The sequence below is a fragment of the Phaseolus vulgaris genome, chromosome 11, assembly GCF_051622355.1.
Source record: "Phaseolus vulgaris cultivar YP4 chromosome 11, ASM5162235v1, whole genome shotgun sequence".
NCBI lineage: Eukaryota > Viridiplantae > Streptophyta > Magnoliopsida > Fabales > Fabaceae > Phaseolus > Phaseolus vulgaris.
The window spans coordinates 47,823,543-47,839,683 of NC_143508.1; the positions used below are offsets into that span (position 1 = coordinate 47,823,543).

Here is a 16,141-nt window from a genome sequence, read left to right on the forward strand (position 1 = left end):
TCAGAATCTCAAAATTAAGATTTTCGAGGATTTTTGAGACATTAAGATGTTTTTATATTATTTCTCTGTCACAGTTTTCTTATATATCACTCTTTTGCCTAAAAAAAAGTAACCGTCCATAAATCCACATTTCACCCCTCTCTCTCCACTCTTTCCTAATAAAAGGCACCAATCTCTCCACATTTAAGTGAGAACACATCAAATAAAATTTTAAAATTAAAAATATGCTTATTTAGTAAAGAAGAATATCAGTTTAAAACAGAAAAGTAACCAATCTCTCCACTATCCTAGGTGATAACAAAAAATAAAGTTAACGTACCAATCTCTCCATTAAGTGAGAACAAATAAAATATTTTACTTCCAAATGATACTCACAAAAAAAAGTGGATCTTTAACAATAAAAGATTTTCATCTATGACATCAAAATATATTAATTTTTCAAAATAATATTAATTATTTATTTTAAAACATTAATAATCAATACCCTTTTTATCACTACCTTAATAATCAACACCCTTTTCTATAAAATCTCAAACTAACAGCAAATAAAAAAAATTAAAAAAAAAAATCATAAACTTGTATCTATTGCTCTTTTTTTTTTGTTAAATTCTATTTGTTTTAAAAAAATTAAAATCTACTAACCGTTTCTGTTATTATACAACAATTAAATATACACATTTTTATATTACAGAAATATTGAACAAAAACAATTTAAAAAATGAATGATCCTATTAGAACTCAGATCAACTCAAAGATAATGATATTTTTTTTAATAAAAGGTTGGTATAGTTAGTGGAGAGGAGAGAGACGTAAATAATAAATTATTATAAAAGAACGAACAAAAAAAAATAAAAAAGGGAAGAGGAGAGAGAGACGTAAATAATAAATTATTTTAGAAGAACCAACCGAAAGAAAAAAAAAAAGATAGAAAGGGAAGAGAAGAGAGAGAGCACCTTTCAACATAAAAATATAAAAATAACTACAACTATTCATTATTTAAAATAAATTACTAATCCTAATCAATTCAAGAAAGCCATTACAAAAGGGTTACCTCCATATGGTCTATATGGTACCCCAAGGACTATATCCTACAAATGAGGTAGAGTTATGAACATTTGGAATGTGGTTGTGTTGGGCTGCACACGGAAAATGATTATTGGTGTGATTAGGTATCCAACTTCAAGTCCCATTACCCTTGTTACAATCTCCATACCAGGTTTTGTGTTTTCTTTAGTAGCAATACTTGCATCACTAAAATCATGTCCCACAAACCACATCTTGAAGGAAGCACTTTTCACCTCTCTGGTTCTTGTAGGCCATTCTTCATGAAGCAACCAAGGTTGAATATATCAGGAAAATTCAAAACAAACCTCTCACAAATACAAAGATAAAACCGTTATGACAGATACGAATCCCTAATTGCAAGTATTTTTTTGGGTTTGTAAACAATGTCTTAAAATCTCACCACACCAAAAATAGAAAACAAATAAAAGCTATAATTAAATAAAAAAAACTATAAATCATGGATTTATTTATGCAGAAGCAAGCACACACGTACCTGAGTCGAGTTCAATAAGCCTTAGCAAGTCCAGCCTGCACAGGTCATGATGTATTAATTCAAGCATAAACACACGAACTGTAATAAAAAGTTTCATTAGTCTTCATCTTGACTTTGGAGTAAAATTAATCGAGAAATTGAAGGCAAAACCTTGTTAATCACAATGCAAAACGAACTTGCAACGAAGCACAATGTGATTGAGAAAGGTGATGAAATCTTCGCGTGTGACTTGGGGTGCTTGGATTGCTCCCTCTTTTTCTCAGACTCCCGTTTTCTTTTGGCTTGAAAAAAAATCAAGTTTAAAGGACTAATCACATGAAACCACATTGACTTCTCAATCTTGTTCTCCACTTTCTCTGGAAAATCAAAAGCAACATCCACAGAGAGACGGAACAACATCAACAGATAGAAAATGAGAGTTTACATTAGATTTCGTTGATTGAAGGAATAAAAAGGTAAGAAATGAGGAAATGAAAAATCTATTTGAATCAAATTGAAAATTGTTGTGTAAATCAAATGATAAATTGTTCTGTATCAAATTGAGAACTGCTCTCACTGATTCAAATTGTTTTGTTTTGCTGATTCAAATTGTTTCGTAAATAAAATGAAAAACCGTTCTACTGATTCAAAAAAAAAAACAACAAATAGAAAATTAAATTCAAAACTGTCTACAAAATAACCAAAAACGGTTATTTAGGAGAATTCTCTTTATATTTAACTTTTCTTTTAAAAAATATATATATAAAAAAAACAGTTACAAAATAAAATAAAATAAAAATAAAATAAAATATTAATATATAAAATATTAATAAAATGTAACTGATTTTGAAAATAAATCAAATCGCTCATCCACCTCTCTTTTAATTCATAATTGTTCATCCACATCTCTTTCAATTCAAAACCCTCTTCCACCTTTCTTTCAATTCAAAACCACCTCACTAAGTATACCAAATATTGTAGAAAAAATAAGAAATGACACAATACCCATAATATAATAATAAAATTAAATATTAATATAAGGATAAAATGGGAAAAAAATGAAGAGCAGTTAAGAGGGGAATCTCCTTTATATATAGGTATAAATTATATTCATATTATTAATATTAATATTGTTAATAATAATAAGTATAATAAAAATCATAATAATATTGAAGAATTTGTTTGGTGTAGTGGTTAAATTTTTTTTTGGTTATTTGAAGGATCCAGGCTTCGAATCTCATTCATTGCAAATTTTATATTTTGTTGGTGCCAAAATTTACATACGGATTTTGATCCGTATATAATTCGCGTCTTTGTTCTTCATTAATGGAGATCTAGTTCTTGAGGTTGAATTTACATCAACAAGAGCATGTAATTTGAATTGAGTTTGTTTCTCTTTTTTCTAATTTCATATTTGCACTTTATTATTGTAACTTTTGTTTTTTATTTTAGAAATAAAATTAGGAATAAATTTTTTTTGATTTGATAATTATATATGAATGATATTTTGATTTCATTCATATTTCTAGTTTAATAATATTTGTTCGATTTAATTAATTAATATGGATAATTATTCAACCTTGGATCCGAATCCTTTGAGAACTATAGAATATGGATCTTGAATTTATAAATTGACTTTTCCAATTAGTTGCATTTTTCAATTTTCTTTAATTAAAAAAAAACCCAAAAGTTAATTTGTAGAAGAAGAATATCAAAGATTGAATACAATCTATGTGTCATCTAATAATCAACTTACATTGTGCTCAATGTTACAAAATTATAAAAAAAACTTAAAGTTACTTTTATTTCAAAACATTCATGAAAATGAGCAATGGTTTCAATTCTAATTGCATGTTGAATTATTGAAATGTATAATATCAAGTTGGAAAAGGGTGTTTGGATCATAAAAGGGTAATTTAATTAAACTTGTCTACTTGAATAAATAAGAGTTATGGAACTTACTATTTCGTTTAATAATTTTGTTGGATATCATTCTCCGTCAAAGAATTGACTCATTCATAATAAAATTATTTTATTCTGAAGACATAAGTGCAATTTGAAGATGGATAGCGATGGTGTGAATAAAGATGAAGATTGACATTGTAATGATTCTTTATACATATAATTTTTGCAGAACAAATACATTTTAATAGCTAACTAACTAAAGATGTGTTGGGAAATGCATTAAAGACCCAATTACTTATCTTTATTATCAATAATTTTATAAATAATGAAAACTATTTTGAATATCAATTTTTTTTTTAATTTATAAAATAATATCTAATTCGATTAATATAATAATTAATTATTTTTTTATTATTTTTAAAATTAGTTTTTATTTAATATTTTTTTATATATAGATGATTAAATTGTTAAGAAGCTTAATAGTAACTAATAAACTATATGTAATTGTTTGGGATAAAAAAAAATAACACTTTGACTTGTTTTTCACTACTAAATGTAAAATCATAGCTTACAATAACACTACATATTTTTTGTTTTCTCTTATATTATTATGGAGAAAAGGCATTGTTTTAGATCATGTAAGAAATCATTATCTTAGGCATATGAAGGAGTACAATTTTTCTAACTACCTTGCTTATATGATAAAAAAAAAAAAGCCATTGTCAAAGTCTTGCCTAAATTATGATAGTTTTAAAATGAGTCTCAAATATAAAGAGATTGACTTTCTAGATATAGACATATTTTGAAAGTTGAATTTAAAAGAAGGTTTTCATAAGCCATATAGTCAATGAGTGTCATTCTTTTATACATAATTCAAGGAAACATCTTCATATGACTGAGAAATTCGCTGCCTTAATATTTGTTTACATAATATCATATGACTGAGAAAAGTATTACATTGTTTTGAAATTAGATAAACTAATGAAATAATTCATACAACTAATTTTTGTTTTGTTGAGGACGTATACGACATGCAGAATGAGAGATGGAAGTTGTTATTTCGTAATGTAAACTCTCTTAATTTCCATTTAAAAAAGGACAAAAAACTGAGACTAAGAAGAAAAAGTCATGGCTTTATGCAGAACACCAGCACCACCTGTGCATTCTATCGTCTCTATAAATATCTCTTCATTTTGAGTTCTGCACAACAATCACACTCAAACAACAACTACTTCAGATCTTTCTTCAGAAATGGCTCCTCAAGAGGGTGTCATCGCGTTTCTTCCATTCCTTCTTTCTCTAATCTTGCTGCTTCATCATTTTCCCACTTCTGTCATAAGGTAACATTTCTACTCATATGTTTTTACTTCTTATTTTAAAATAAGAATGGTTCAATGATTTCGTTAGATGGGGTTAAGAGATGTTAGAACATGAAAACATACATTTTATTGTTATTAAGGTTTCACTTCCAAGAAGTGCTGGTACATGCTGCATAATTATGCAGCTTTTTTATGCTTTATAGTATGCTGCAAAATTATGCAGGTAGCATTGTTTATCAAATGTTTTTCTGGTTTTGAATGCAGTTTGTAGTGTTTTTTTTTAGTTGAAAGCTAGATGTAGAAAGTGTAAGCTTTTATACAAGAGTTAAGAGTTGAGACATTTTTAAAATGTTTATTTTTAATTTATTTATTCTGCTGATAAAAAAGAAAAGGTTGTTATCACCAAAAAATTTGCAGGATCATCACAAAAAAATATTGGTAACTTGTGTATTTTCTATTTTTAAATTCTTTGTTAATATGTTACAATTTTTTTTATAGAGTGCTCAAAGTGATAATCTCACACTCCCATTACTTTCTTCACCAGACACTCAAACTGATAACGTATTACAAAATTCCGATATAAATATCCAAAGGTAAGTTGTTACCTTTAACTTTAAATATTTATTATATTTATTTTATTAAGCATATAGCACAATAATTCATATATTTATTGTTGTTTTATTTGAGTATAAAATATATAGAATTTTATTGAATGAACAGTTTTTTAAATGTATTTAAGAAAAACAAATAATAGAAAGGGCAGGAAGAGGATGAATGAGAGAAACAAATAATAATAAAGGATAGTTAATAGGACTTAATTAAATTGATTTTTATATTCTTTATCTTTACCATCAACTTAAACTGAAAATATAATTAATTTTTATAACTTTTAATAGGATTCAAAGTGATTTTCACACTTCTCCATCTCCCCCACCAAGTGAAATCCAGAAGAATGTGTCAAGCAATTCTAATCTCAGAGTGCAAAAGTGAGTTGTTAATAACTTAAATATCAATTATATATTAATTTTGTATAAAACAAATTATTAACTCTTTGTTAGGACTCAATCTCCACCACCTCCATCAAAACCACCAACTCAAACTGGGAGAATTGGACCAAGCAATTCTAATTTAAAACAACAAAGTATGTTATTTTTAACTCATGTATCAATTATATATATTAATTTTTCATAAAAACAAATTATTAACTCTTTGTTATTAAGACCGAATCTCATCCACATCCACCAGAACCACCGATTCAAACTGAGGAAAATGCACCAAGCAATTCTAATAAAGAACAACAAAGGTGTGTTACTTATAACTCAAATATCAATTATATAATTATATATATTAACTCAAATATCAATTATATAATTATATATTATTCCCGTACACCAATATAGTCTCACATCGTTTCGGAGTCGAGATCAAGAATAATTTATATATACTTTTTCCTCCATCAATCTATTGAGGTGCCTTTTCAGGATAAAACTAGTTTAAATACTAATGATTTTTTTTTAGTTTATAAAATAATATTCAATTTAGTTAATATAATAATAAATTTTTATTTTTTAAATTATTTTTTGTTTAATAAGTTTCGTATAGGAATATATATAATAGACTACTGTTCTGAGAGATGAGATGTAGTGATTGTTGTCCCGTAGTTAAATAAATATTCTTTCTATGTTTACTTCACAATAATAATTATTGTTGTTTTGTTTTAGTATTAGCTTCAAAAGTATGTTACTAATAACTCAAATATCAATTATATATTAATTTTGTATAGAACAAATTATATTGCTTTGTTATTAGGACTCGATCTCCTCCACCTCCATCAAAATCACCAACTCAAACTCAAAAGAATGTGCCATCTTCATTATAATCTCAAATTCAAAGGTATGTTACTAATAACTCAAATATTAATTATATATAAAAAAAATACTAACTCTTTTTTAATAGGACAAATAGTGATCCTCACACTCCTCCATCTTCATCACCAACTCAAACTCAAAACAATGTGCCAAGCAGTTCTCATATTGAAGCACAGAAGTACGTTACTTATAACTCAAATATAAATTATATATTTTTTGTGTAGTGCTAAAAATTAGATAACTTATAGCACTAGAAGAGATTTCTTTCCACGTTACAATGAATCCTATTGCGTTTCCGGTGAAGTGATTGGGCAGTTTCTTAAAGTTTCTTAAACGGATACTTATTTTTTAATGTTGCCTATTTAATAGGCTTTTCTCTCTTTTGTAAAAGTAGAGCAATATATATGAAATGTAAGATTCAGAGTTATATCCCCTTCCGTGTCTCTTCTCTTGTTTTGTTTTCTTGCATCTTAACACGTATTGTGTTTGCATCTACATGTATTAGTTTTTGTGCAGAGTTGCTGCCTTTCACATACATTGTTCATCTTTAAATATTTCATGCCTCTACCATGGAGATATTCCAATATGGTATCAGAGGGGACTGAGACCCGCTCTACTCTCATTGTCCTTTTGTTTTTTCCCCTATTTCTCTCTTCCTTCTATCTTGTTGTTTCTTGTCTTTTGATTTTTTGTTTTCATGGAGAGTTCATCAAATGCCAACAGTGTTAACAATCCTCAAAATCCTTCTAGCCCCCATTATCTTCATCCTGGAGAAAAACCAGGCATGATCTTGATAAATATACAACTCAATGGTGCAAATTATCATACGTGGAGCAAGACTATGAAACAGGCCTTATTGTCTAAGAATAAATTGAAGTTCATTGACAGATCTTTGGATACGCCACAACAAGGAACATCTCTCTATGAAGCAAGGAGAAAGAAGTGTTTTTGAATTTTTTACAGACCTGAAGATCCTATGGGAGGAACTTGAGTCATTAAAACCAACTCCAAAATGCATCTGTAAGGTAAAATGCAACTGTTATTTGATGAAAAATGTTATCAAATATAAAGACTTGGAATATGTTATCTATATTTTTGAAGGGTTTTAATGATCTTTACGACATGTTTAAGACTCGAATTTTACTCATGGATCCCTTACCAAGGATCAACGTGTGTTCTCCCTTGTTCAACAACAAGAAAGGCAATTAACAGGGAGTGTAGTCTTTGACAATAAAGTTCTGATAAATTCTGCAAACCAAAATAATTGGAAACAAGATAGAGTCATTGGAACCGGGTGGAAATCACAATGGAGAGGAAGAAGCCGAAATCAGAATTATGGTAAGCAATGTAGTTATTGTCATAAACTAAATCACATTTCTGATGAATGTTTTTTCGAAACATGGATTCCCTCCATGTTATAAACATAAGAATGATCGAGCCATTAACAATATTGTTTCATAAAGTTACGCTGCTACTCAAAAGACTGAAGATATTGATCAAGAAGGTCATAAGCATTCCCTTAGTCAAGAGAGTGCATAGTTTTCACAAGTATAGATTCAACAAATCTTGAAGATTTTTCAAGAATAAAAAAATGAGTCTACTCATAAAGTGAACAACTTTATTAGTGAGTTATCTTATGAAAAAACTGAGAAAGGTAAGCCTATAAAAAATTATTGAATTTTAAATACAAGAACAACAAATCACGTTACTCACAATAAATCTTTTTTTAAATTTTTTTACAAAATAAAACCTATAATTGTTAAATTACCAAACAATTCTCATGTTATAGCTGAACATGCAAGAACTGTAATTCGCTGGTAAGACATAAAAAAGTGTTAATCCATCTTAATTTCAGTAGATCTCTTTTGTCGATTTTATTCGATACTAAATTAATGAATTATTTTGACCTACCTAAATAAATAAAAAAATAAATGTGAAAAGAAGTAGTTATAGAATTTAAGTCCCATTAATAAAATAATTTTAATTTTTAGATAGATTTTTCAGAAAACCTACACATTCTAATAATAAAAAAATTAAATATGTCTAAATTTTAAAGAAAAATAATCAAACAAAATTTTTAAAAATAAAAATAAACTTTTTAAATGAAAATAAAATACAAGATTTAGTATTTTATTTATTATAAAAAAGTAAAACAAGTAATATAAATTAAAAAAAAAACTCTAGCGTTCCGTATAGGGAACGACTAACTAGAAAAGCCCTCACATCAAAACCGTGTAAAATTGTTTAACTAGTATCGATCTACTATTGGCAGTTTTTCTTCCAACTGTCATTTTATTTTATTTTAATTTTTTTATCTTTATATTTATTTTTTATTATTTTAAAAATATATGAAAATAGATTTTATTTCAATTTTTTTTATCTTTATATTTTTTATTATTATTTTAAAAATATATGAAAATAAATATTTATCATTTTCTCAATAGTTTTAATTTTATATCTCAAAAGATAAGAGAAAACACTATTTTTAAATTCAAAAAATTTTAAGGTTGTCTTATGTTTATTTTGTAACATAAGTTAAAAAGGTTAAAAATTGGGCTAGGAGACTGGAATAAAAAATTCTTTTGGTAATGTTCACAATGCAGTTCTTCTTAAGCAGGGTCTCCTCCTTAGTATTCAACAAACCTTAGAAACTGCTACTTTGTTTGATATTGACGGGCTTCTCTTTCAAGAAAAGATTGCTAAGGAGGAGTTAGATCATGCTCTTTACTATCAATATTTGTTTTGGAAAGAAAGGGCTAAGATGTTATGGTTTAAAGATGGGGATCAGAATACTGCTTTTTTCCATGTTGTGGTCAAGAGGAGAAATAATTTTATGGGATTCATCGTCTACGGATTGATAATGAGTTTATTAAGGATCAAATTTTGGACTTTTATAAAAATCTTTATGTTGAGTCTTTTGTAATGTTCCAAATACAAGTAATATGGATGATTTTAATCGTACTTATATTTTTTACCTAGTTTCCTTTGAGGAGTATATGATGTTGATTAAATGTTCTAAGTTTTTGGAAATCAAGAATGTTATTCTTAATCTTAATGATAATAGTGCTCCTGGTCTTGATGGTTTTGGTGGTGTTTTCTATCATTCTTGTTGGGAAATTATTGGGACAGATGTTGTTCAACAGTTTTTTAAACAAAACTGGGTTCTCCCTGAAATGAACAGTAATGTGATATCTTTTATTCCTGAGATTCAGGGTGTTGACTCTATTAAAGATTATAGGCCATTTATTGTTGCTAATTTCAAATTTAAAATTATTTCCAAGATATTGACAAATAGGCTTGCACTAGTGGCTACTAGAATCATTTCTCCTAATCAATATGGGTTTGTGCAGGGTAGACAAATTCAAGATTGTATTGGTATTACTTATGAAGCTATTAACATGCTTTCTAAAAAGGTTAGAGGAGGTAATGTGGCTTACAAAGTTATTATTAGTTTTGACATGTTTTGGTTTTCACCTCTTGTTTGTTGGTTGGATTATTACAATTCTCCGTTCAGCTTTCTATCAAAATAAATGGCAGTTTGGTAGGTTTTTTTTCCTTGTAGTAGAGGTGTTAGACAAGGTGATCCTTTGTCTCCTTTATTTTTTTTTGTCTTGCAGAGAAAGTTCTTAGTAGAGATATCTTTAAGCTTGTGAATGATTAGAAGATTCTACATATGGCTAGTCCGCAAGGTTATCTCATTCCCTTTCATATTTTTTATGTTGATGACATATTTGTTTTCTGTAGGGGGGATAATAAGTCTCTTAGAAATTTGAGTATTTTTCTTAAAACATATGGTGATTTTTCTTGTCAATATGTTAATAATTCTAAGAGTAGTTTTTTCACCATGGATATTTCTGCAAGATTTGTCACCAAAATTCAACGTATTCTTTCTTGTAGTCATGATTGTTTGCCTTTCACTTATTTAAGAGTGCATATATTTGTTGGTGCTCCTAAGTGTCGATTTCTTCAATCTTTGGCTAATAAAGTCAAATTGAAGCTAGCATCTTGAAAAGGTAAATCTCTTAGCATGATGGGTCAGATTTAGTTGGCCAATACGATGATTACTAGATTTCTAGTTTATAGCTTTAATATGTATAAATGCCTTGTTTCACTTTTTAAGCAAGTTGAGCAGTGGTGTCGAAATTTTATTTGTATTGTTGATATTTTGAAAAAAAAAGGCATAACTACCGTTAATTGGGCTCTTATTTGTTCTCCTCTTGAAAATGGAAGTTTGAATATTATTAATCTTCATGATGAAAATAATGTGTATCTTCTTAAGTTTGCTTGGAACTTTGCTTATGGCAACAAGCCTTGGTCTTTCTCCTTAAAGTTAGGGTTCTTAAATCAAAATACGAGTTTAGAATGGTTTATATATCCTCATCTCTTTGGCCTGAAATTAAGTAGTTTTATTCTACTATACTTGATTATACTTCTTGGACTTTTGGTGCAGGTACTTCTATTAATTTCTAGAATGATAAATGGTGTTCTACTACTTCTTTAGCAAATATTGCAAGGTTATCTGATGGTGCTAGAATTTCGGATACAGTCTCTCTGTTTTGGATTGATTGTGATTGGAATATTCCTTTGACTTTATAGCAAATGCCTCATTTTTTTAATCATATCATGGTTAGGGAGGAACAGGATATTCCTAATTGGATTCTATATGAGTTTGGTCGTTTCACTCTTAAATCAGCTTGGACTTTTTTCTCGGAACCAGGAGTTCCCTATGGTTGGGGCAAATTCATTTGGTCTTCATATATTCCTCCTTCAAAAACTCTAGTACTCTAGAAAGTTTTTCATGGGTGACTTCCTACATATCAACATATTCATAATAAAGGTTTGCATATATGTTCTATGTGTATGCTTTGTGAAAAATACGATAAATCTATTCAGCATTTATTTTTTGAATGTTCTAATGCTTTGCATATTTGGAGTTTCATTCGACAAATTTTCCTTACTTCTCATTTCTCTCATAAGGATGATCTTCTTTCTTTTATTAAGAGTGATGGTAGTTGTTTGATTAAATTGATTAAACTTGCTATGATAACTTTTTCTATTTGGATGATATGGCGTATGAGGAATTATGCTAGATTTCAGGATAAGATTGATGTTTCTAGGGCTATTTCGGTAAATAAAGATTTAACTTGTCTAGTGGGAAATTCGTCTAAAGCTTCAATGAAGAATGATATGTTGGATTTCAACGTGATTAAGTTTTTTGGTATTAATACTCGTACTGGTAAAGTTCTTTGTCCTCTTTTGGTTAGATGGGAGTTCCCTTGACCAAACTTAGTTAAAATTAACACTGATGGGGCTACTAGGAGATATCCTGGTCTTGCTACTTGTGGAGGTATTTTTCGTTGGAGTATGAGGGAGTTTATTGGTGCTTTCTTTGCGTTTCTTGAAGTTTAGATTGCTATGATTGTTGAGTTTTATGGAGTTATACATGCTATGGAGGAAGCTCAAAAGATGGGACTTACTAATGTTTGGCTTGAATGTGATTTTGCATTGGTTTGTGTTGTATGTATTGCTAGAACTAATATTCCATGGACTCTTCATAATCGCTGGAATACTTATCTTAATTACTCTCGGAAAATTAGGTTTAGGGTTACTTATATTTTCGTGAAGGGAATATGTGTGTTGATAAGTTGGCTAATTTAGGTTACTCATAGAGAATCATTTCATTAGTATAATAGGCTTCCATCTAGTCTGTTCTTAGAATTCTTTATGAATAGGTATAGTCTATCTATATATCGTTTTTGTTAACATGTGGGTTTTGGTCTAGTCCCCCTATATTTTTTTTGTATTTTCTTTCGTTTTCTTTTTTTAATAATATTTTTTTATGTGAGGGCAAATGATTGTTGTTACTTGAGGTGTCAGCTTAGTTGAGATGTCAAGTTGCATAATGATGCCTAACATGAAAATTTTTATATATAAAAAAAATTATTTACCACCGTAAAAATATCTTTAGATAGACAACGGTTTTAAAAATATCTTAAATGACAGTTTAAGAGTCGTAGTCCATGTAGACATTATAAGAATTTTTTTAAATAAAAACCAATTTCAAAGAGAAAAAATAATTAGTTACTATATTAACTAAATTAGATATTATTTTAGAAATTAAAAAAAAATTATTGCTATCTAAAGTATGTTCTAAATTTATAAACTAATTTCTAATTGATATCTAATTTCAAGGTTTTAACTACCAACTACTTTAGTTTCTAAAATTGCTAACTAAAACTTTGGTAGTTAATTAAATATCGATTAGTTAATTAGATTCTAAAATTAGTAGCTAAAACCAATTTTAAATTTGTTCTTGTAAAAATGTTTTAGACAACGGTTTTTAAAGATCTTAGACGACGATTTTAGAGTCATAGTTAGTGCACATGTTATTTATAGTTTTGAATTAGACGACGGTCACACAACTGTAGTTTATTAGACAATTATGGGAACAAGAAAAGAAAGTTAAGAAAATAAAGAAATGACCACCAAGTTTGATATTGATAAATTTTCGAAAGAAACAACTTTGGGATGTGAAAACTCAAGATGGGGGGGACAAAGCTTGTCGTAAAGGAACAAAGGTTGTGAGGAGCTCAAAAGCTTCAATGGTGACGCATAACAGCGATGCTGAGGAGAACACAAACAATAATTTCAAACTTGGGAACACACTCGTTCAACATTGAAAATGAAGAATTATCCATCAAGAAAGCCCAAAAAGTATGAAAAAACAACATAAAAAAATAATAAAGAAGACATATTACAAGGAATGAGAGCAACGACAACAAGGAAAATTTGTAGAAAAAACAACATGACAAGCGGAGAAGAAAGTGCGAAGACAAAAAGGCCTAAAGTGAAAAATTAAAAAGCATATAGACAACAATTATAACCTAATAACCATATAAACAACGGTTTTCTAAAAACCATAATCTATAATAGCAATTATAGGCGACAATTCTCCTTATTTGCAAATTCATATTTTCTTTTCAAGCTTGGTTAAGTTCTCATCAGTTTGATTAGCATTCAATTTAGTTGATGTGGATTATAATTTTTTTATTAATATTAATAAGATTTATTTTATGATTTAAGTTGTTAACTTTTTTATTATTGTAAGTTATTATTTCTTGTTAAATATTAGTTAGAATTTTCTTAAATTGTTTCATTTTAAGAATGTGAAATTGTTAAATATTAGTTAGAGTTTTCTTAAATTGTTTCATTTTAAGAATGTGAAACAAATAAGTTTTATTATAATTAACATAAATACTTTTTTTTCCTTTCAATACTTCTTAGGATGTCTTTTCTAATGTTAATTGGAAAATTTTCATTGTTTTTTTTCGAATATAAATTGGAAAAACTCAGGAGTGAATTGATAAAAAAATATAGACAAAAAATCTTTTAGCGGTAAAAATAATTTTGATCACTAATAATTATAATCAAACTATAAACAATCTCGGTTAACGGTAATTGATTTTTTTTAAATATTAAATGAAAAACTATCATGAACTTTGACAGAAAAATAACATAGAAAGTAAACTAAAAAAATTATCAATAATGACATTTTTTAATCTTTAAAAATTTAAATAATTTTTTTAAATTTAGTGTTAATTGAAACACTTTATTTAAAATTAAATTCAAATTCAAATTCTTTATCCAAACTAAATATTTAAAAAATAAAACAATTCAAATTCAACCTATTTGAGTGTTATAAAAATCCTTAAGTTTTCTATCCAAAGATAAGGTTAAAATAATAATAATAAAAAAAAAAAATTTATTTTTACAAAAATGAAAAGCTTTAATTTTTTCTGATTGATTAATACATTTCCCCTTAGGAGAAATAGGATTGAGCTCACTGATACCATTTGTTTGGACATGGTTTTGCCACTATAAATAGGTTGCTTAGTGAAGGCATAGATCTCCTAGAGTGGAGGGCTTTGGACTATCACTTTTTTTTTTATGTCAAAATCTGTTCATCTTATTTAGCAAAAGAGAATAAAACTTAATATGAATCTGGCTGGTGTGAGCCTTGTTGCTTGGATCATTATTTTTTTTTGTATGAAAATCTCTTACAAAATATAAGTTTTATTTGTAACCATTCTATTGCACATTTTAGAAGTACTATATAAGTTGCTTTGTATTTGGTTAATGGAAAATTTTCCCATTGGCACAAGTTTGCTCACCTTATCAAAGGGATCAATATGATGATTGGTAAGCCAAATTTGGATCTTAAACTGTGTTTGGATACTGTGAGAAGGTACAATCAATAAGTTGTTTTGTCTTCTCTACTTACAAATAGTTGAGTATTTGTTATTTTCAAATTAAACCAAACATATCAAAAAACAGAAAGCATATCATAAACTAAATAATGAAATGTCTCAGAGAGTGAACAAATGAGACTATTGGACACTTTAATTTATATATTAGAGGGTATATTATTTTCTAACAATTTTTTTACTAAAATTAAGAAATAATATGATTCTAAATCATTACCTAACTTTTTTTTGTTTTTGACAAAATCTTTGAAATTGTAAACAGATCAAAAGAAAAAGTGTTAAATTACTTTACAAATTGTTGGAGAATGCATGTTCTATGTGTTTAATCATGTCATCAATGAGTAGTTGCAGAGAAAAAATTGAATTACTCAGATTTAGGTACCATTAGAAAAGAAAAATAACACTTATTTTCAAAAGACTTTGTCTGATGCCAACAAGTACATGAATTACCATGACTAACTACTAGACTTTTCACAAAATCCATTTTTTCTCTAAATTTTAAACATAGCATAAGAAATCAACAAAACTGTGGCAGTAGAATGTTAAGTCAACATCATTTTATGTGTTTGAGCTATAAGCTGATCAAACGCAAGTAGAAGCAGTAGCAGAACAATAATTGCTGAAGTTCACTCAGTAGCAGATTTAAAATATAGCAGACAACAAATATTAAAATACAATAAACAAGACTTAGATCCTTAAGATTAAAATGCAACAAATTACAAAATACTAACAATATTTTTAAATTACTGCACACAAGACAAGCAAATTTTTGCATAAAAATTAATTTCTACAGACAAGTATTTTCATACAGCAAAAATACTACAGCAACTAGCATTTTGTAAAGGAAAAATAAATTGCTGTATATACACTGTTTTCAAAAAATCTACATATAACAACAGTTAAATAAATTCATGCATTATAAAATTATACATTCACCAATTCTAAAATCATTTTGTTCAAGCATTCTTGAAGCATAAGTCCCACATTTCTTACAACTCTGACAAGAACAGGAGAGCAGAATATAAAAACAGAATACTTAGACAGTACAAAGCATACCTTTCTCGGCCTTTTGGCTAAGATCAAGTGTAGTATCTGTTCTTATCAGTTTAATATCTGATATGTGAACCATTGGTTCACACGATATTAAATTTATTTTTTAAGGGAGAGGCCAATTACAGTAGCTTGCTACTGAGGCTTTTGGAGCATTGTCTTTGCTTTGCACTACAGCAAAAGACTAGTGCATCCCAC

At 27.9% G+C, this 16,141-nt stretch overlaps 1 non-coding gene across 1 annotated transcript; it reads left to right on the forward strand.

The window, feature by feature from the left end:
* The first annotated feature begins 15,945 nt into the window (after positions 1 to 15,945).
* LOC137811976 (U2 spliceosomal RNA) lies at positions 15,946 to 16,141 on the forward strand. Its single transcript, XR_011081210.1, has one exon. It is a non-coding gene; the product is annotated as a U2 spliceosomal RNA (small nuclear RNA).